General features: G+C 42.5%; 1 long non-coding RNA gene across 1 annotated transcript in view; it reads right to left on the bottom strand.

Annotated features, from left to right (window-relative positions):
• LOC126082775 (uncharacterized) overlaps positions 1-10,425 on the bottom strand; it is a 420,484-nt gene extending 410,059 nt beyond the window's left edge. The window contains exon 1 of the long non-coding RNA XR_007518648.1: positions 10,316-10,425. This is a non-coding gene — a long non-coding RNA (uncharacterized LOC126082775). The remainder of the gene's footprint in view (positions 1-10,315) is intronic.
• Positions 10,426-21,397: the final 10,972 nt, after the last annotated feature.

Here is a 21,397-nt window from a genome sequence, read left to right as displayed (position 1 = left end):
CATTTGTGTCATTGAGTCTAATGTGTGTCTCTTGTAGGCAGCATATTGATGGATGTTTTTTTTTTGTTTTTTAAACCATTCTGCCACTCTGTCCCTTTACTGGCGCATTTAGTCCATTTATATTCAGTGTAATTATTGATAGAGTTTACTGTTGTCATTTTGAATTTTTGTTGTTGTGTTGACAGTTTCTTCGCGTTCCACTTAATTCTCTGTGCTGAGTCATTTTTCTTTATGTGTTGTCTTTTAATGTTTTTCATTATTGTTGATTTTGTGTTTCCTGAGTCTATATGTTTTTCTTTTTTTTTTAATTTTGCTGGGTAGATTTATTAGCTTCCTTTGTGGTTACCTTCAGATTTACCTTTATTTTCTAAGTTGAAAGCAACCTTTTATTCTTGACATCACCTTGACTTCCTCTTCATATGAAAGTTCTATGATTACACTATTCCCTCTTCTTTATTTTAATGTTGTCATTTACATAATGACAGCTCTGTTTCCCTATTTCAATCTTCTAGCTTTGACTTATTTTTGAGACTTCCCAATCTAGGTTAATATCTGGTTGTTCTGGCCCGTGGCCTACTCTTGGGTTGTTGCCTGATATTGTTGGTTCTCTAACCTGAGTGCTCCCTTTAATATTTCTTGTAATTTTGGTTTGGTTTTTACAAGTTCCCTTAACTTCTGTTTATCTGAAAATGCCCTAATTTTGCCATGATACTTGAGGGACAGTTTTGATGGATATATCATTCTCAGCAGGCATTTTTTTTTTCCTTCAAGGCTTCATATATGTCACTCCATTGCCTTCTTATCTTTAGAGTTTCTGCTGAGTAGTCAGAGCTTAGTCTTATTGATCCTCCCTTGTAGGTGGCTATTCATTTATCCCTAGCCAGTCTCAAGATTCCATCTTGAGCGTTGGTTTTGGCAAGTTCGATTATAATATGCGGGCGACTTTTCTGGGGGGGATCTACCGTGTGTGGGGATTGTTGAGCTTCTTGGGTAGACATCTTCTCATCTTTCAGGACACCAGCAAAGTTTTCTGCCACCAAATCTTTAACAATTCTCTCTGTATTTTCTGTTATCCCCCCCCCTTCTGGTACTCCAATCACTGATAGCTTTTTCCTCTTGATAGTGTCCCACATAATTCTTATATATGTATTTTTTATTCTTTTTACTGATGTTTACTCAAATAAATTAGTGTCAAATAATTTATCTTCTAGCTCACTAATTCTGACTTCCATTGCATCAGTCCTGCTCCTATCAGCTTTTACTAAGTTCTCTAAATCCGAAATTTTATTGTTAATCATTGGATTTCTAGTTACTGTCTATGATTTCTGGCACCCTGTTAAATTTGTCAATCTGTTCTTACATTGCTTTCCTGAATTCATCCATTGCTTTTTCTGTATGTTCCTTTGCTTGGTCTCAGTTTGCCTGGTCTCCTTCCTGATCTCTTGAAGAGCTCTGTATATTAATCTTTTGAATTCTAACTCCAGTAATTCCAAGACCTTAACTTCCTCTGAATGGTTTCCTGGTTCTTTATTTTGGTTGCTTGCTGGAGCCATTTTGAACTGCTTTCTTATGTGATTTGATATTTACTCTTTTCTCTGAGCCATCAAGAAGTTATTATATTATTCATTGTATGTTTGTTTACTGTGTCCTAGCTTTTTGTTTTCTCTATATATGCCCAAGAGGCTGGGTGTGTGAGTTGCTTTGGATATTAGCATCTTTGAAGCCCTCACATCCTATCTCCAGGTGGTTAGAGTAGCTACTAGGTGTGAAAAATCAGGAACATGTTCACTTTTCTTGTGCAGATGCAGCTCAGGTGTCCAGGTTGTTGGTCACTGAGTGTGTGGTACAGACACTCACCTACAGTCCTCAACAGGCAAGGCTGTGTAAGGAAGGGTGTTGGGAGCAGGCACAGGTATCTGGCTGTAGTAGGGGGCTATATGTGCTGGGCAATGCAGGGGGCTGATGGCTGCCCCCAAGTGCCTGGGTGGACGGTGTGTTCCTGCCTCCTAGAGTGTGTAGCGTGGTGGGTTTTGCAGCCAGTGCTTGGGCACCCAATGCTGTTGGCTGTAGGTACTGGGAGGTATTGTATATTCTCAGATTGCTGACATTACTGGATGGATGGAATAAGCGATACCACCAACCCTCAGGCCCCTGATGTGAGTGGGTGAGGTCCCTGCTTAATGGGCAGGACGTTGTCAATTGTCACAAATCTGCAACTCCCCCTTGGCTCTGCAGTTGAAAACAAGCTTCAGGTGTAGGACCTTTTGTTTTATGCTAATGACAGCATGTGTTGCTGAACTGGTCCACACAGATATAGTCAGGGGAGAAGGGAGCTACATGCCCTTGGTCCCCTTAGGCCAGTGCCCAGGCAAAGGGACAGTGCCTGGCCTGACTTCTCAGTTTATGGGACATGGTGACTTTTGAAAACTGCAAGACTGGATTGGGCATGGATAGCCCTGAGTTCTGGCTTAGTGGGCATGGCAGTTGTTGAATACTGCAGGACTGGTGTTGGAACAGAGCTGGGTAGGGGATGGGTGAGGATAAAGAGGCAAGTGTCCTCTGTGAAATTCCTAGAGCGGGACAGGTTATTTTGACCCTTAACAGTAGATGAGACACTTACACTTAGCTTCCGCAGTTCCAGTACCGTTTTCATCCCAATCCAGAGGCTTGTGTAGACTCTCCGCTGCCTGGCCTCTCCTGACGTGGTGATACATGTCCTGAACTCTACTACTTGCCTCAGCCTGCATACACCATCTGACCCAGCCAGCACGGTGCTGGCAACCTCACAACTGGCACATCTTCACTGCTTCTGAACAGTCTCTCCTTCACCTTTCCACTCAGTCCAATTCCTAAGCTTTTTCTTTGATGATCAGGACTCCTAGACTATCAGATATAATCGATTCGCTTGATTTTTTGATCTTTGTTGTAAGAGCAATAACAGGAAGCATCTGATTATTCCATCATCTTGGCCATGCCTCCTCCTGTTTTCTCTTTACACAATTAAGGTGTGTTCCAAAATATATATATTTTCCATTAAAATAATGTCAATGTTTCCCCACCTCACTCTGGGATCAGCAATCCTATTTGTGTTTCTTTAGTCTGTTTCTACAATGAGAACTTTAACATTCTCCTCAACATCAAAGTCCCCCTAAGAACAGGCTTGCCAGGTTTAGCAAACAAAATCCAGGGATTTCCCATGGAATACTGGGGATATATTTACAATAATATTAGTCCTTGTTTAACAGAAATTTGAAGTCAACAAGTGGCTTGTATTTTATCTGGCAAAACTACCAAGAGGTATAAAACATTAAGCTGTTATGACTTACTCACCTTCAGAAAAACAGAACTGAATTTGCAGTCGTAAGGCCTGAGATTGAATCTTCATTCCATAAACATAAAACGCAGCATCCAAACCAAACCAGCACAGCAATTTCACAACATCATTAGTGGTCATTTTGATTATCTGGGATAATAAATACTCATCAAACACTCTTGAGCACCTAGGCTTAATGGGCTTGGGAGAAGATGTAAGGACAAGGAAGGCACAAAATCTTTTACTCTGAAGGAAAAGGGCCTACTATGCTACAACCCTAGGCTCTCCAGGTGTTAGACGGGCCCCATGGCCCTGAAATGAGGGGATATCTTGAGACCAAGGCAGGATTCTACTCACCAAAGTCAATCCCCATCCACACACACTTGCTCCCATCTAAATTCTAGCTGGCCATTCTGAGCCATGAAGTCCTACTTTTCAGCTTCAGCTTCACATGTTTCCATCACAAACCCTTGGTCTTGGAATCCAGGCTCATCTAGGTATGTGCCCATATCTTTGTGGGAATCGTGGTATTATCATCTTTAAATGAAAGTATTTTTGACTTATTTTTCATCACGAACATAATTTTCAGTGTATTAAAGTCAAAATGAGTTGAAAGAGCATTCATTTTGTTGTTGTTTCAACAAGAGAGGCTTGGTAGAAAAATTGGTCACGGGAGATAAGGTTGCTGACCCCAAGTGGCTGCAGTAAGAAAAGAAATGTGTTGCTGTTATTGCTTTTAGGTGGGGTCGAGTCGGTTCCGACTCATAGCAAAACTATGCAGAACAGAATGAAAGACCGCCTGGTCCTGGGCCATCCTTACAATCATTGCTATGCTTGAGCTCATTCTTTCAGCCACTGTGTCAATCCACCTCATCGAGGGTCTTCCTTTTTTCCACTGACCTTGTACTTTGCTAAGCATGAACTCCTTCTCCAGAGACTGATCCCTCCTGACAACATGTCCAAAGTATGTAAGAGGCAGTCTCGCCGTCCTTGCTTCTAAGGAGCATTCTGGTTTCACTTCTTCCAAGACAGATTTGTTCGTTCTTTTGGCAGTCCGTGGTATATTCAATATTCTTCACCAACACTGCAGTTCAAAAGCGTCAATTCTTCTTTGGTCTTCCTTATTCATTGTCCACCTTTCACATGCATGTGATGCTGCTGAAAATGCCATGGCTTGGCTCAGGCTCACCTTAGTCTTCAAGGTGACATCTTCGCTTTTCAACACGTTAATGGGGTCCTTTGCAGCATATTTACCCAGTGCAATGCGCCTTTTAATTTCTTGATTGCTGCTTCCATGGCTGTAGATCGTGGATCCAAGTAAAATGAAAACCTTGACAACTTCAATCTTTTCTCCATTTATCATGATGTTGCTTATTGGTCCAGTTGTGAGGATTTTTGTTTTCTTTATGTTGAGGTGCAATCGATACCGAAGGCTGTGGCCTCTGATCTTCATTAGTAAATGCTTCAAGTCCTCTTCACTTTCAGCAAGCATGGTTGCGTCATCTGCATAATGCAGGTTGTTAAAGAGTCTTCCCCCAATCCTGATGCCTCGTTTTGCCTTCACACAGTCCAGCTTCCCTGATTATTTGCTCAGCATACAGATTGAATAGGTATGGTGAAAGGATACAACCCTAAAGCACACCTTTCCTGACTTTAAACCAGTCAGTATCCTCTTGTTCTGTCTGAACAACTGCCTCTTGATCCATGTATAAGTTCCTCATGAACACAATTAAGTGTTCTGGAATTCCTATTCTTCTCAATGTTATCCATAATTTGTTATGATCCGTACAGTCAAATGCCTTTGCATAGTCAATAAAACACAGGTAAACATCCTTCTAGTATTCGCTGCTTTCATCCATGATGCATCTGACATCAGCAATGATATCCCTGGTTCCACGTCCTCTTCTGAAACCAGCCTCAATTTCTGGCAGTTCTGTGTCCATATACTGCTGCAGCCATTTTTGAATGATCTTTAGCAAAATTTTGCTTGCATGTGATATTAATGATATCGTTCGATAATATCCGCATTCAGTTGGATCACCTTTCTTGGGAATAGACATAAATAGTCAATTGGCCAGGAAGTTGTCTTCCGTATTTCTTGACATAGACGAGTGTGCATCTCCAGCGCTGCTTCTATCTGTGAACACATCTCAATTGATATGCCGTCAATCCCTGGAGCCTTGTTTTTTGCCAGTGCCTTCAGTCCAGCTTAGACTTCTTCCTTTAGTGCCATTGGTTCCTGATCATATGCTACCTCTTGAAATGGTTGAACATAGACTAATTCTTTTTGATTCTGTGTATTCCTTCCATCTTCTTGATGCTTCCTGTGTCATTTAATATTTTTCCCATAGAATCCTTCACTATTGCAACTCAAGGCTTGATTTTTTTCATCAGTTTTTTCAGCTTCAGAAATGCCAAGTGTGTTCTTTCCTTTTGGTTTTCTATCTCCAGCTCCTTGCATATGTCATTATAATTCTTTACTTTGTCTTCTCGAGCTGCCTTTTTAAATCTTTTATACCCTTCTTTTGCTTTATCATTTCTTCCTTTCGCTGCTCGACATTCATCAGCAAGTTTCAGAGTCTCCTCTGACGTCCATCTTTGTCTTGTCTTTCTTTCCTGTCTTTTCAATGACCTCTTGCTTTCTTCATGGATGATGTCCTTGATGTCATTCCACAACTCGTCTGGTCTTTGGTCACTAGTGTTCAGTGTGTCAAATCTATTCTTTAGATGGTCTCCAGATTCAGGTGGGATATACTCAAGGTTATATTTTGGCTCTCGTGCACTTTCTCTGATTTTCCTCAGTTTCAGCTTGAATTTGCATAAGAGCAATTGACGGTCTGTTCCACAGTCAGCCCCTGGCCTTGTTCTGATCGATGATAGTGGCCTTTTCCATTGTCACTTTCTGCAGATGTAGTCAATTTGATTCCTGTGTGTTCCATCTGGTGAGGTCCATGTGTATAAATAGTCTCCGTTTATGATGGTGAAAGAAGGTATTTTCAATGAAGAAGTCGTTGGTCTTGCAAAATTCTATCACTCGATGTCCAGCATTGTTTCTATCACCAAGGCCATATTTTTCAACTACTGATCCTTCTTCTTTGTTTCCAACTTTCACATTGCAATCACCAGTAATTATCGATGCATCTTCATTGCAAGCCCCCATGTGTCTGTCAGTTTTTCATACTGTGGGGGCTTGCACGAGTTGCTGTGATGCTGGAAGCTATGCCTCCAGTATTCAGATACAAGTAGGGTCACCCATGGAGGACAGATTTCAGCTGAGCTTCCTGACTAAGACGGAGTAGGAAGAAGGACCCAGGAGTCTACTTCTGAAAAGCATTAGACAGTGAAACCTTATGAATAACAGCACAACATTGTCTGCTGGAAGATGAGCCACCCAGGTTGGAAGGCACTCAAAAGACGACTGGGGAAGAGCTGCCTCCTAAAAAGAGTCAACCTTAATGATGTGGATGGAGTCTAGCTTTTGGGACCTTCATTTGCTCATGTGGCACGGCTCAAAATGAGAAGAAACAGCTGCAAACATCCATTAATAATAGGAACCTGGAATGTACAAAGCATAAATACAGGAAAATTGGAAATAATAAAAAATTAAATGGAACACATAAACATCAATATCCTAGGCATTAGTGAGCTGAAATGGACTGGTATTGACCATTTTGAATCTGATGATCATATAGTCTACTATGCTGGGAATGACAACTTGAAGAGGAATGCTGCTGCATTCATCATCAAAATGAACATTTCAAGACCTTTCCTGAAGTACAACGCTGTCAGCGATAGGATAATATCCACACGCCTACAAGGAAGGCTATTTAATATGACTATCATTCAAATCTACGTGCCAAGCACTAAAGCCAAAGATGAAGAAATAGAAGATTTGTATCCGCTGTTGCAGTCTGAAAAATTAAGAAATGTGAGACCAACTTTAATCCAGCTATCAGAGCAGTAGTGGTTTCTGGATGGGCGGGTGTAGGGGAAGCAGAGAGAGGCTGAGGAGGAGAGTTCCACAATGATGGCCTCCACTCAAAAAATGTCCTTACTGGCATTAACAACACTGGTGGTGTAGTGGTTAAGTGCTATTGCTGCTAATCAAAAGGTTGGCAGTATGAATCCTGCAGGCGCTCGTTGGAAAGCCTAACGAGGTGTTCTACTCTGTCCTGTGGGTTCACTGTGAGTCAGATTCGACTTGAATGCAATGGGTTTTGGCACTAACATAGTTTCTTATCCCTGTAGAAAGATATTTTGACTCAAGAGGAAATGTTGTAGAAAAATGCAACAGCAGTGATATTGTAGTGGGAAAGCAGAGAATTCATCCAGAGGAGACAAGGGTTCTTCTTTCCTCTTTGCTACAATTATATGAGAAAGTCATTTTATAACGTGGTCCTCATGAATTGCCTCATGATTTCTGAGTGTTATCTGAATTATAACAAAACTGATGGGACCCAATGAATATTTCTATCTACAGCATCCATAGTGTTTGCCCAACCACTGTGAAAAAGCGCCTCCATGCAGATTCTGCCTCTCTGGATATTACTCTGCAGCCAGGAGGTACTTTCTTTGTATTCTCTGGCAGCCACAATGGACAACTCTACTCACAGCTTAGATGATGCACTTAGAGAGAGTCAAGAAAATCATCCTAATATTTTTTAAAGCTACTCATTCTGATTGATAAATATTGGTGACTTTTCTTGGGATGTGAACTTCTATCATAAGGCAACCTTAAAGGATGTTCAATCCAGACTTTCCTGTTACGGGAATGGCCAGGCAAATCATTGTATCTAGGTACTCAAGAAAAGCAGGATTGCTCCGTGATTCTTCTGCTTGTCAGTTAGTCAATCGATTTTTTTCCCATGATATATGCTCAAAGATTTAGGGCCATTGGATTTCAATGAGTCAACTCAAGGCCAATGATTCAAACATTGCGTTCTGGAGATACAATCATGTCCAATTCTGCAATTTCTTTTTCTAAATTGAAAATCTCTGAACCTGGAAGCATACGTGATTAAATTAGCCCATATGAAACTTACCAAGATTGGCCATGAAAGGGCGAAGCCAAAAGTCCTTTGGACCCGGCTCCCTGACCATTCTTGTGGAAAGGTCTAAAGCAGACATTGCCCACTGATAAAAATCATTTCATATCTCCGAGCTCTGTACATCATCAGCCCTTGCAGCAGTTTCCTTCATGCAGTCTTGCTGTGGGATTTTCATTCCTGGGTCAAGATGCTGAGACTCTCCTATTCCTCTCTCCTAAATCTCAGTATCCATGTCTTACCACTTACAAATTAAATAAAGCAGAGAAAATCAAGCACACAGAATCATGAAAATATACCACCTATGTATAATTTATATATTGCAGTCCACAAAGTGTTCTCAATATACAAAACAATGTTGAAAAAGAAGAACTAACTATAGGACACACACTTCAAGATTTAAAATTGCACTACGCACATGCAGTACACTAACCATTATGGTTCTGCCATAAGAATAGACATAGAGACTAAAGAAATAGTATTGAGGTTCCAGAAATGAATGTTTATATCTTTGCTCACTTTGTTTCAACAATGATGCTACGTCCATTCAGTGTGTAAAGAACGGTCTCTTTAACAAATGATGTTCAGACAACTGGATCTCTACACAGAAAAGCATGAAGGTGAACACGTACTCCACACCATATACAAAAATTTACTCTAAATGGATAGATGACCTAAATATGAGAACCAAAATCACAAAACCCTTAAAAGTAAGCATCAGAGTTATATTTCATGTTTTTTTCCCCCACACTTTCGTAGATATGACATAAGAAACAAATAGATAAATTTCTTTTGGTGCAATTTAAATCTTTTGTGCATCAGTGAGCACTATCAAGAAAGTGAAGACAGCTACAGATTGTGAGAGCATACTTGGAATCTCCACATTCCTTAAGGGTTTCTTGTTCAGAAATATAAGGAGTGCCTAGAACTAAACACAGAAACACAAACTACCGAATTTAAAAAAATTGGCGAAAGGCATAAACAGGCATTATTCCAAAGAAAATACAAAAGGCCAGTATGCACATGAAAAGAGGCATCATCAGTCATTAGGGAAATGCAAATGAAAATCACAATGAGGTATCACTCCATGTCCCACTGATGACTATTGCCAGAAAAAAACAAACAGAAAAGCTTTAGTGAGAATGGAAGAAGCTGGGAGCCATGTGCATTGCTAGTGCGCATCTGAGGTGCTGCAGCCACTGTAGTACACAGTTTGGTGGCTCCTCAAATAACCTAACAAAGAACTGCCATATGACCCTGTCATTCCACTCTAGGCATATACACAGAAGAATTGAAAGTACGAAAACACATACTTGGGCACTGACATTTACTGCACCATTATTCACTGAATCAAAAAGGTGGAAATAAGACCATTGTCCATCAAAAGATGACTGAGTACACAAAATGTGACAGATAGATACATGCAATATTATGTAGTCATAAAGAGCAAGAAGGTTGTACTTTGCAATAAGCAGATGAACATTGAAAACACTGTTCTGAATGAAATAACTGAAATCCCAAGAACAATTATTGCATGATCCCACTTACATGAAAATCTACAATATGCGAAGACATAGAGCAGTTTAATGGCTAGGAGGGCTGGAGGCAGAAAGCATGGGGGGTGATTTCTAAAAACAAAGGAACAAAATCAACAAAAAGAATATTCAAAACCAAATGAAAAGAAACCTACGAAATCCTAGCATGTATTATTGATCAAATATTATATTTAAAATATGTGATGTTTTACAATATAAAAGAAGGCCAACCACCATTCTGCCAACAAAAGAGTACATATAGTACCAACTACAGTCATCATGTTGGGAATAACATATGAAGCAGGCTGGCCAGGCTACAGGGAATCCATTTGTATTACAGAGAAGCAGTTACTGCATCATTCCACAAAGAGGTATCAGTACACTTTTGGGCAGTAGAATCCACCATCATGAAGGACACTCACCATAAGGTACAGAAGTCCTTGGGTGGGTCCAAGTGAGGTAGGAGGTGTGTGTGCAGTCACCTGGGGTCCACCATGGTCATTTGACATCATGTGGTATGTTTGAAGCTGCACATGACATGGGGGAAAATAAAGAAGGTCAGGATACCGTGTCAGAAAAACAGGATGCTGAGATGTGGCTCGCAGTGCTAGCAACATCCTGAGGCTTCAGAAAAGAAAGAACTGAGGGAAGTAAGAGCCATGTGTATTGACAGGTGGGCTTTCCCAAGCTCTCTAGATCTACCCTCCCTCAGGGACAGGGCTTCCCCACGGCCTCCCCTGTCACCTACCTAACCCAAACCACTGCATTGCTTCTGCCACTCCCACTGAACTGGCACACGCCTGCCTGGGAAGGTGGGATCCAAACCAAGTGATCAGACACACCACAGGAAACCATTCCATTCTATCTTTTGGATCCTGAGGCCACCTGTGACAGAAGCGACAAGGGGTGTGGTTGGGAAGCCCTACTATAAGAGTGGAACTGTCATCTTCCTCCAGATTGTTCAAGGAAAACAGACCAGTTCCTCATCTCCCTTACCTGTCAGCTCCCCTGAGCCAACAAAGCTAGACCAGGCCACACATACCTACTCAGGTGTGACTGAGGCCTTCACCTGCATCTCACGCCTCTCAGCACAGGGGCATATCAGAAGGTTCACCCTACCCACAACCAAGGCTGGAGGGATTCTGGCTGTGCAAGTCTGCATCTGGCTGTTTTTCAGCTAACTGGGGTCCTGTCATTTCAGGGTTCTTGCAGTCCTCTTTTCCCAGCCCAGGTGCTAACACTGTGTTTTCCCTCCCTTCTGCTTATTGGTGCTCTTTGACTTTAGAAAGGCTCCCAAGCTCTGAGGGGCAGACTTTTGGTGGGACTGGAAGCCAGGATTGGTCAGGTGCACCTTTCTTATCAAAGTGACATCTTGCATTTTTACAACTGTAAGGACATCTTTTGCAGCAGATTTGCTCAAGGCAAAAGTCCTTTGATGTCCTGACTACTGTTTTCATGGTTGTGGACTGTTGATTTAAGGGGCATGAAATCCTTGATAACTTCAAATATGTCTCTATTTACTTTGTTTTTCCAGTGTGAAGATTTTCATTTCCATTATGTTCAAGTGTAATCCACACTGAAGGCTGTGGTCTCTGACCATCAGGTAGTTCTTCAAGGTTTCTTCATTGTCAGCATGCAAGTGTCATCTGCGTATCCTAGGTTGTCAGTGACATTCCTCCAATGCTGACGCCTCATTCTTCTTCATATATTCTGGTTTCTCAGGTTATTTGTTAGGCATAGAGATTGAAAAATGAGATGAAAGGATACAGTATTGCCACGCCTCTTTCCCATGGACATATAGAAGGTCCTAAGTCCCCCAAATGGTCCACTCACAATCTCTAATAGAGTACCCCTACGACGTCTATATGTTCTTCCTTAACACATTCTAACGATACACAGGCAGACACACAGACAGAAAGACACACGCACATGTACACACACACACACACACACTGACCAATGATGTGTTGGTAAATATTTATCCATTCACTCTCCATTGCGAGTGTTGCAAGTCTGCTTTGTAAAGACTGACAACTCACCTGATAGAAGTAATCCTGCCACGGCTGATTTCAAGGTACCAGCCTGATGTCACTGACCCCTAGTGGGCAGAGATAAGCACCACCTACTATCCCAAGTTAATAGGAGCCAATGCCAGCATACCTGATCCACTTTCCTATTAACATGTACACACATTCCACCTGCGCCATGAGAAGGACCTTTAACTCCCACCCATAATATGTAAACCAAACGTCACTATATATCTCCAGGACACACAGCTCACAACTCCTGAACACACACATATAACTAGGACCCACAACTTGAATATACGAACATACTACACCTTACTGCTTATAGTTTTACAACAAAAACCCTACAGACCACGAACACTCACAGTCATTACTACGACGATGTATATACTCTTCACACGTGCCTGAACACACACGTACAATAAACAGTACACATATATACTCACTGAACACTGTACACACAATCTAGCTCTCTAACACCACCAAGTTCAAAATCTCACTTCATAAGCCACGCTAATACAGACACACACCAAAACCCACATCTCTAAACACTAATAATACACAATTCCAAAATGCAGGCACCATTTATATAAACCCTCTCAGTTTCCAAAGGTACATCCTGAATCTCCCACATCCTCCAGAACACCCCTGAAAACTAGTGAAACCAAATAAACACACAACCACATACGACCTTTAGTATTAACATATTTAAGTATACCACATGAACACTGAAAATGCACACACAAGCTATACCACCAAATTCTGCAAGAATTAGACCAGAATAGGCACAAAGAGGAATGCTGTCTGTTTTCATACAGACACAAATCCCCCAAACACTCACCTAAAACCCAACCATGTGTATACAGCCCACACATTCAAGGATGCAGATGAAACTCCAAAATACCAACAATCCTTGCACTCTAGCTAGTATACACACACAACCCATGCCCCTAAGTGGCCACGTGTTCATACATGCCAGACACAACACACACAGACACATACGCACACACATATAGCCTCAATTTCTCAAAGTATACATCACCCAAAACACTGTAGATTATCACACGTCTCTAGAATACAGCCTCACTTCCCCAACCTCCGAACGTGCCCAAACACACACATCTAGAAACACCCTAACATTCTCCAAAGAAACACATGTAGAATACTCCAAGAATAATTCACCCACCCACTCGTGACTTCCACACGCCAGTATATACTCCCCACTCACAATGAAATATCTCTTGCACATCCTGAATAAATACACCGGAACCCTGTTCCAGGTCCGTATCTCACGTTCCAAAGCTGCCAAATTCTCAATATCTCACACATAACCATATCAACATGCCTCTACTACATGTAAGCACAATTCTCCCACACCCTATACAAACACACAGCCCCATATTCTCATCAGACACACTGTTCTCATTTTCCAGAATACACCATACTCTCTACTGAAAAAGAATACACATAGCCCTGGAAAATATTCATCCAAACTGCCATGCCCCTTCATGAAACACACAAGTTCTTTACCCATACAATTGGCCTCACACCCTAAATCGAACCTAAATTATCCAGGGAGCTGAAAGTATGCAAAAACAACCCTGTATCTTCTGACACCAATATAACCTCATGATGCGTGCCCACACATAATCCAACAATACAAAATACTCAAACAGAAATCTATTTCAATTTTTCTAGTGTACATAATCACACAAACCCCAGACCGAACATACAAGAATGCATGTGCAACTCCAGAAAAGCACCCAAAGCAACACAACTGTACAACATACCCTGACTACATACCAGCGATCCTCGCTCACTCCCCAAATATACAGAAAGAACAGGCCCTACACCCAAACTAATACACACAGGCACACTCCCTCAGATGCCCAAATGTACAGCAGAGAAACCCATTCCAAACCTGCTGTTAGGTACACAGGATGACCCAAAATTCATGGCAAGAGGGCCACACCGTAAGTATTCCCTCGAGCCACAAATTGTAAAGAGCTCACCTCCAAGTCTCAAGCCTGTATTCATGCCCTGCACATTCCCACAAAACACACTCATACTGAACCACGAATATTCTTACAGACACCGCCAACCCACACATACAAATATCAGTTTTGCAAGAACCCATTCACACATACACAACCCCCAAACTGTGAATTCACGGAAACACATGGCCAACAGAGTCCCAAATAACAGGCACAAAAGCACCCACACCCCTCAATTCTCACAGTCCCTACGAAGCTCACAACTACATCTCTGTCCAATGTCAAGATATACACAACACCACACAAGTATCCACCCTCAGAAATCAAACACAAAACTCTCTCATCTCCTCAAGTACAAACACTGACCCCCGACAGCCTCTTAATATACACACGTGCCTCACATTCCAAATGCACCCACTGACACTCCCTCCACTCCTCCAGGATAGAAACACAAATACAGTAACTTACAGCCTCAAATGCACACACAGTTGTGTGCTGGCAAAGGATTACACACCCTCATTGGCTTTCTGCAGAATTGTACACACATACAAAATGTCCCAGATACACATGGAGGAGTGACACACAATTTACTGGTCTCAATCAAACATGCAATACTTCAGACTGGAAATCTTTTATACACACATCATTAGCAGGAGGCTTTTGTAGATCTTGGCAAACCTCTTGCATCCTTAACCCACCATGCTTGCAAGTCAATCATGACTCCACACACGACACTACAAATAAAAGCCTGATTTTTAGTCAACTCAGCAAAGTCACTCACTTCCTGAGCAAATCAGTGTCATTTGAACATGAAGGCTGGTTGACATGTTTCTTAAGTTAACAAGGAAGACCTAAGATAAGTAAGGTCGTAGGCTGGAACTTGACTGAATTTTCTTTGACAAGAGATCTTTCTTTGCTTAAACAGAGAGTGCTTTTCAAATCCTGAAAAATTGTTCAAAATTAGGTATTGCTCACAATGTAACAGATAATGACTTGACACACTTGTGAGTTTAAAGAGGCATTATTGAAATTTCCCCCTCATTTTAAGTCCGCCAATTAGGAAAACAATCACTGCAGTCCTGGGGTGCAGCGTTTGCCATTTCCCGTGGTATAAATACTGCCAGCACAGGACAAGCTGGCAACCTGAGGGCGCTGAATTCTACACAGTGAAAGGGGGTCTCCCAATGCAAAACCCACGCCTGCAAATAACCCAAGAGCCTATTGGAGGGTAAAGCATAGCAGCAACATTACCAAGGATGTTTGCGTGTCCCTTACCTTCCTTTGTAATAGAACTGACCGATGAGAAAGCGGAAGAGCGGTGCGCTCCTGTGTGCAGGGTCTGAGGCCTCCCCTGGCACAGCCCAGCCCAGCCGCGAGACCTACCCTTAGGGACCCTGCCTCCCCTGCTCCTGCCGCGCGCCTCCCTGAAGGGGACCTTCTGCAACTGACGCCTGAGGCCGTTAGAGGGCGGCAGTTCGCGCGCCCCAGAGCCCTGTCCCGGGAGGTGGTGCGCATGCGTGAGCTCCTAGAGCAGGGCGGGCTGGGCCTTACAGCTTGAGGGTTTCTTACCTAAAGCAAACCGTTTGTTGTGAGTGCATTCTGACTCACAGCGACTTCGTAGGACAGAACTCTATCATCCAAGGGCTGTTTTAGCCTCAGGCAGCCCTGCTGATAATTCAAGCCTCCCAGACTGCCTTGCAATGAGAAATGCTTGATTTTCACATCACCTGCCTCTGCACTTCCTACTACATTGTATTTGCGTTTTTACATGCCCTATACCGTACTCTCACTGTCCCTGGCTCTACAAATCTTCTAGGAATGCATGCTAACATATCTCTTAAGGGAAAGGTCCTCAAGATGTGTACTTCAGTTTACTTTTCTCCTGTTTTGTGATTAGGAATTCGTCTCAGCCAGTGTTACTTCCTTCCTGTCTACATAGCAGGTAATGTGGGGGAAAAAAATATTCATTTTTTTTCATAATATAATTATTCCTGTTAGCCCTTTAAAAAATCCTCACCAGAATTGCATCATTGTATTCCTTTTTAAGGTTTTTTGTTTTTTTTTTTAAGAAAAATTTCAATAATCAGATACTCTTTTTCTGGAAATTGCAAGATTTGTATTATTTCTCACTCCCTTGGATGACTCCCTGCATGACCCTACAGAGCCGACACATGGAGCCTCCAAGTGCACAGGATGAGAGAGAAATCACAGTAGCTGAATAAGACTCAGTCATCACATTTTGTCATTTCCTCCAATGCTCTGAAGTTGGGTGGAAGATCGTCTGTTGTCTGTGCTCTATGACCCAAGAGCAGAGATGATTTTTATCAGTGGTCAGTGCAGGTCTTAGAGTTTTTCTACAGGGATAGTCAGAGAGCCAGTTCCAAAGGACTTTTGGCTTTGTGATTTCATGGGGAATATTAGTAAATTTCATGTGGGCTAATTTAATCACATATGCTTCCATGGCCAAATATTTTCAGACAGTAGAAAAGGAAATTGCAGAATGTGGACATTAATGTTCCTCCACAATGCTATGTTTAAATCATTGGCTCTGGGCTCACTCATTCAAATTCAATGGTCCTAAATCTAAGTAAGTATTTACAGTGGGAAAAACTGATGGACTAACTGGCAAGCGGAAGTATCAAAGAGCAAGTCTGCTTTTCTTGAAGGACTAGGTGCACTGATTTGCCCCACCATCAGCCTAGCCTGAAAATCATTTAAGGTTGCTCCATGATAGAAGCTCAAGTCCTAAGAAAAGTCGCAAAGATTTTAATTTTCTCAAGCACCATGACTAGCTTTTAAAAATATCAGGGCGGTTTTTCTTGAATCTCTCTAACTTCATCATATAAGCATGAGTAGAGTTGTTCATTGTAGGTGACAGAGAAAATACAAAGATAGATGCACTCAAGAAGCTACTCCCTGGTTGCAGGGAATTAAGCCCGAGCAATTTCCAGAGAGGCAGAAGCTGCATGTAGTCGCTCTTTTCACAGTGGTTGGGCAAGCACTGTGGATGCTGAAGATAGAAATATTCATTGGATCTTCTCAGGTTTATATTTCAGATAAAACTCAGACATCACAAGGCAATTCATGAGGACCATCTTATGAAATGACTTTGTCAAATAATTGTAGTAAAGAGGGGAAAAGAACCCTTGTCTCCTCTGGGCTTCCAATTCTCTGCTTCTCCACTACAATACAACTACTATTGTCTTTTTCTACATTACCCTCGAGTCAAAATATCTTCCCCAGTGACAAGAATCTAAGTTAGTGCCAGCAGGGAAATTTTCTGAGTGAAGGCTGTCATTGTGGAATACTCCTCCTCAATGTCTCTCTCCCTCCTTTACAGCCTCCCATCTGAAGGCCACTACTGCTGTGAGAGCAGGATTAAAGTTGGTCTCATGTTACATTTCTCACTGCAACCACGTGGGTTCAGCACCCTTCACCTCCCATGACCAATTTTGCATCAAGTGTCTCCTCCTGAAACAAGACGAGTGCTCTTCAACTCATTTTAATACACTGAAAATTATGCTCATGATGGAAAAAAAGTCAAACATACTTTATTTAATGAACATTCTGCCATGACTCCCACAACAGTATGAGCACACACCTTGAGGAGCCTGGTTTCCGAAGAGGAAGGGTGTGTGTAGGGCTTCATGGCCAAGAATGGCTAGGTGAGGGTTAGATGGGAGCAAGTGTGTGTGTGATTTGACTTTGGTAAGTAGAATCTTGTTTTGGTCTCAAGATGCCCAGCCATTTTAGGGCCATGGGGCTCTATCTAACACCTGAAGAACCAAGGGCTGTTGGGGAAAAAAAAAAAAACAAAAAAACTCCTTACCCTCAAGTCGATTCCTAAGCTCATTTAGTTTCAGAGAAATAGATTTTCTTCTCCATCGTCCTTGTATCTGCTCCCATGCCCACTGAGCCTACAGGCTCCAGAGCGTTTGATGACCATTCAATATCCCAGATGATCAAAATGACCTGTAAGACTCTGAATAATTGTTGCGTTGGTTTGGTGTGGGTGCTGTGTTTTGTGTTTGTGGAACCAAGATTCCAACTCTGACCTTCTGACTACAAATTCAGTTCTGTTCTTATGAGGGTTAGTAAGTCATAATAATAATAATAAAAAAAAAACCAGTGCCGTCGAGTCGATTCCAGCTCATAATAGCTAAGGTTTTTTGTTTTAAACTCCGGTAGGTTTGCCAGATAAAATACAAGCCACTTGTCAACTTCAAATTTCTGAAAAACAAGAACTAATGTTTTTGTGCAGTCTCGTGGTGCAGTGTTCTTGAAAGCATGTCCCCATATTACACAGGGATTCTTTGGAGTCCTGTATTTTACTTGCTAAATCCGGCAAGCCTATTCTTGGGGTAACTTTGAAGTTTACGAGAGTGTTAAAGTTCTCATTGTAGAATCTAGGGTATATATAAGAATATAAATAAGATCATTGATTCAGAAAGGAAAAAAAAAGCATAAATGCACAAGATTGCATTAATTTTAAGGGAAAATACATATTATATATAAGTATATAGGAACACAACTTAATTGTATAATGAGGAAAAAGGAAATTGAAAGCACTTTTGATAAAAGAGCATAGCTTGTATTAGTTACCCTCAGTCACATACAATATTTTTGGAAAGAGGAAAAAGAAATAGAAAATATCATTGATTTCCACTCAGATGGAGAATTTGGTTGCCAAGAAAAGGTGTGGAGGGACAAGTTGTCACTGTACAATCTATCTGAACTGTTTGACTTTTCAACTATGCAGAGGTATCTTTCTTTAATTACTGAATTACAGTCATAGTTAGGAATAAGATACTTAAATATGAATGTACAACATAATAATCTAAGAAATAACAGAAATCTACTTCTGGTCATGGAATTAGAGACTGTTGGCTTTCCTTTGATACAGAGGGACTTTCCAGGAAAAAGGATCATGAGTAAGGCTGGCCATGCTGCAGCCCCCAGAGTTTTCAGGAATGAACGGGAGTTCAGGGACACAAGGACTGCTTCCTAAACAATAATGCATACAATACTGTATGCACACACACCAAACACAATGGAACTTCTCAGAAAACCCTAATTTCAAACACTTGGATTCCTTGTCTCTATAAGTACCCCATCTTCCACTAGACAAAGTGTCCTGAATTTTGTGGTGCCCTTGTAATAATTCAAGAACCTATATATACCACTTAGAGTTAGGGAACAGGTGGCTGTAGGGGCACAAAAGTAGGTATGTTGATAAGAACTGAAGTCTAGAGTAGAGCCTTTGTGCTGTGGATCTGAGAAAGAACCCACAAATGGCCCTAAGAGGTTCACACGATTTGTGCTGTCAACCATAATTTGAAGGAAACGTAGCTTTTGCCTACCTGTCAGATCCCTTTCATGGAATGTCTCCTCATCCCAACATGCCCTACCCCCCCCCCCACTGTAAAATGTCTGGAGTCCTACATTCTACTCCTGTTTAGATTCAAACTTTTCCCTCCTTTTCTTGGATCCATGAGCGTCTGTTGCAGCCAGATCACGCTCTGAGTCCAGGCCGTGGCGATTTCACGTGCTGAAGGCTGCCAGACAGCTGTGGTCAGGGCCCAAGCTTGTGGAGATGTCTTCAGAAGGAGGTAGGACTGGAGGGGAGGGGGTGTGTTATCAGATTCCTGCCACCCCTCCAACCCTTGGGAATTCAAATTTGAAACTTCCCCTGGGGACAAGCTGTCTGAGCAGGAGTAAGGAGTGGACCCTCAACACCACCCGGAATATGCCACCTAGGGAGCCTGAAGAGGAAGATTGGAAAATAGACACAGGTTGTTGGAGAAAGAGGAAAGGGGTTTTGTAGTGTCCATCATGAAAAGAAACGCTCAGGAGGAGATGGGGAAACCACTCTTTTGAAGACTCACTCCTTCAAGGAAGTCCGGAGGACACTTTCTACTTCAGAAAGTCCCTTCCCTGCTAGTGAGTCTGCTGGGGGCATATCGGACAGAGTGGATGTCAACCCTGTTCCATGGGTTGGAAACAGCTTATGAGAGTGGCAGCCTGTCTGCCTGGGATTCCTGATACAGGTTCTGTGAGTCATTGATAGCTTGGGCCTCTTACTTCTTGGTAGACAGAGGCCTGGGGGTCTGGTTGAACTGCTTACAACTTCTCTAGCAGAAAACTTCTCAACTGGAAGGAAGGAACACCTAAATCACTCCAGGGACTTTTCGCAGTCTTCTCCAGTTCTCCCTTCCATACTGCTACCCATGAGTTGAGATTCATTTTGCTGATTTCCAATGACCAGGCAGGGAATTCAGATGACCTAACACTTGGTTGCCTTTCCTCCACCTCCATTTACTCTTTTCCTTTGTCTCAACAGCAGCTCCAGTGCTGGGACCGGATATTACCATGAATCCTGGTGCCTCCATGTCTCCTTTCACTGCACTGCCCTTCCCCCCACACACTCATGGACCCCCACACCGAACACCCTGGGAGCAGCACCCGCTGCCACTCACGACTTCATCAAGCCCTCCACGCACACCTCTGGGGCTCTCTACTTTCCCCATGACACTTCTGGCGCCAAGTGTTGGGGATTCTGTCCGGATTTGGGCCAGGCCTGGCAAGGTCATTTTTCAAGTGAGGACAGAAGGGAGATCAGCAGAGCTCCCTGGAATGCAGACCTTTGTCATGGCACAGACCCCACTTAATTGGAGTGCCCCAGGGGCTCCCAGTGGGGCAGTTGAGCATGCTCTACCCCCTTTTGGGGAAGCCTCTGCTGTGATCCCTGCCACTTCTGTTGTGGGTACTCAGGCTTGCAGGAGAGGTTGCACCCCAGCTCTTTCTCTTCAAGCTCCACCACCAGCTGCCCAGCTGGCCTCCATTTTCCCCCAAGTGAAGGCTTGCTCAGGCCAACATGCTTCTTCTGGGGAGGGAAGCCTGGCCACCACACAATCTAGGCCTTCGCTGGATGACTTCTCCTGTAATCCCCAGAACTACTGACGTTGGCAATGCTTCAAGTCTCTGGCTGGGAGGCACCATCCCCAAAGCCCTGATACAGAAGCTCTTTCCTGCTTTCTCATGTGAGTGCCCAATCAGTGGGGACAACTGAGATTATCTTGTAGCTTTCAAACAAAGAGATCTTGGGGAGACACAATGGAGGTTAGGCTCTTTAGGAACACTTGAGTGAAGGTCATGAGGGTGATGAGATATGTTCTGAGAAGATATATTCCTGATAATATTAACCACACCTCCCTGTATACAACACATTCAGGTGCTTTGTCTCAATTGATGCTGACCACCTTGTACATGAAGCCAATCTTTATATTGGAATCATTACCCTAATAATTATTTACAGGAGACTAAACACCATGGTAGAAACCCTGGTAGCATAGTGGTTAAGTTCTATGGTTGCTAACCAAAAGGTCAGCAGTTCAAATCCACCAACCCTCCTTGGAAACTCTACGAGGCAGTTCTACTCTGTCCTATAGTGTCGCTAAGAGTCGGGATCAACTCAATGGCAAAG

Source organism: Elephas maximus, chromosome 9 (genome assembly GCF_024166365.1).
Source record: "Elephas maximus indicus isolate mEleMax1 chromosome 9, mEleMax1 primary haplotype, whole genome shotgun sequence".
NCBI classification, from domain to species: Eukaryota; Metazoa; Chordata; class Mammalia; order Proboscidea; family Elephantidae; genus Elephas; species Elephas maximus.
The sequence above is the reverse complement of the archived record's forward strand: the minus strand, read 5'-3'. Positions and strand labels throughout refer to the sequence as shown.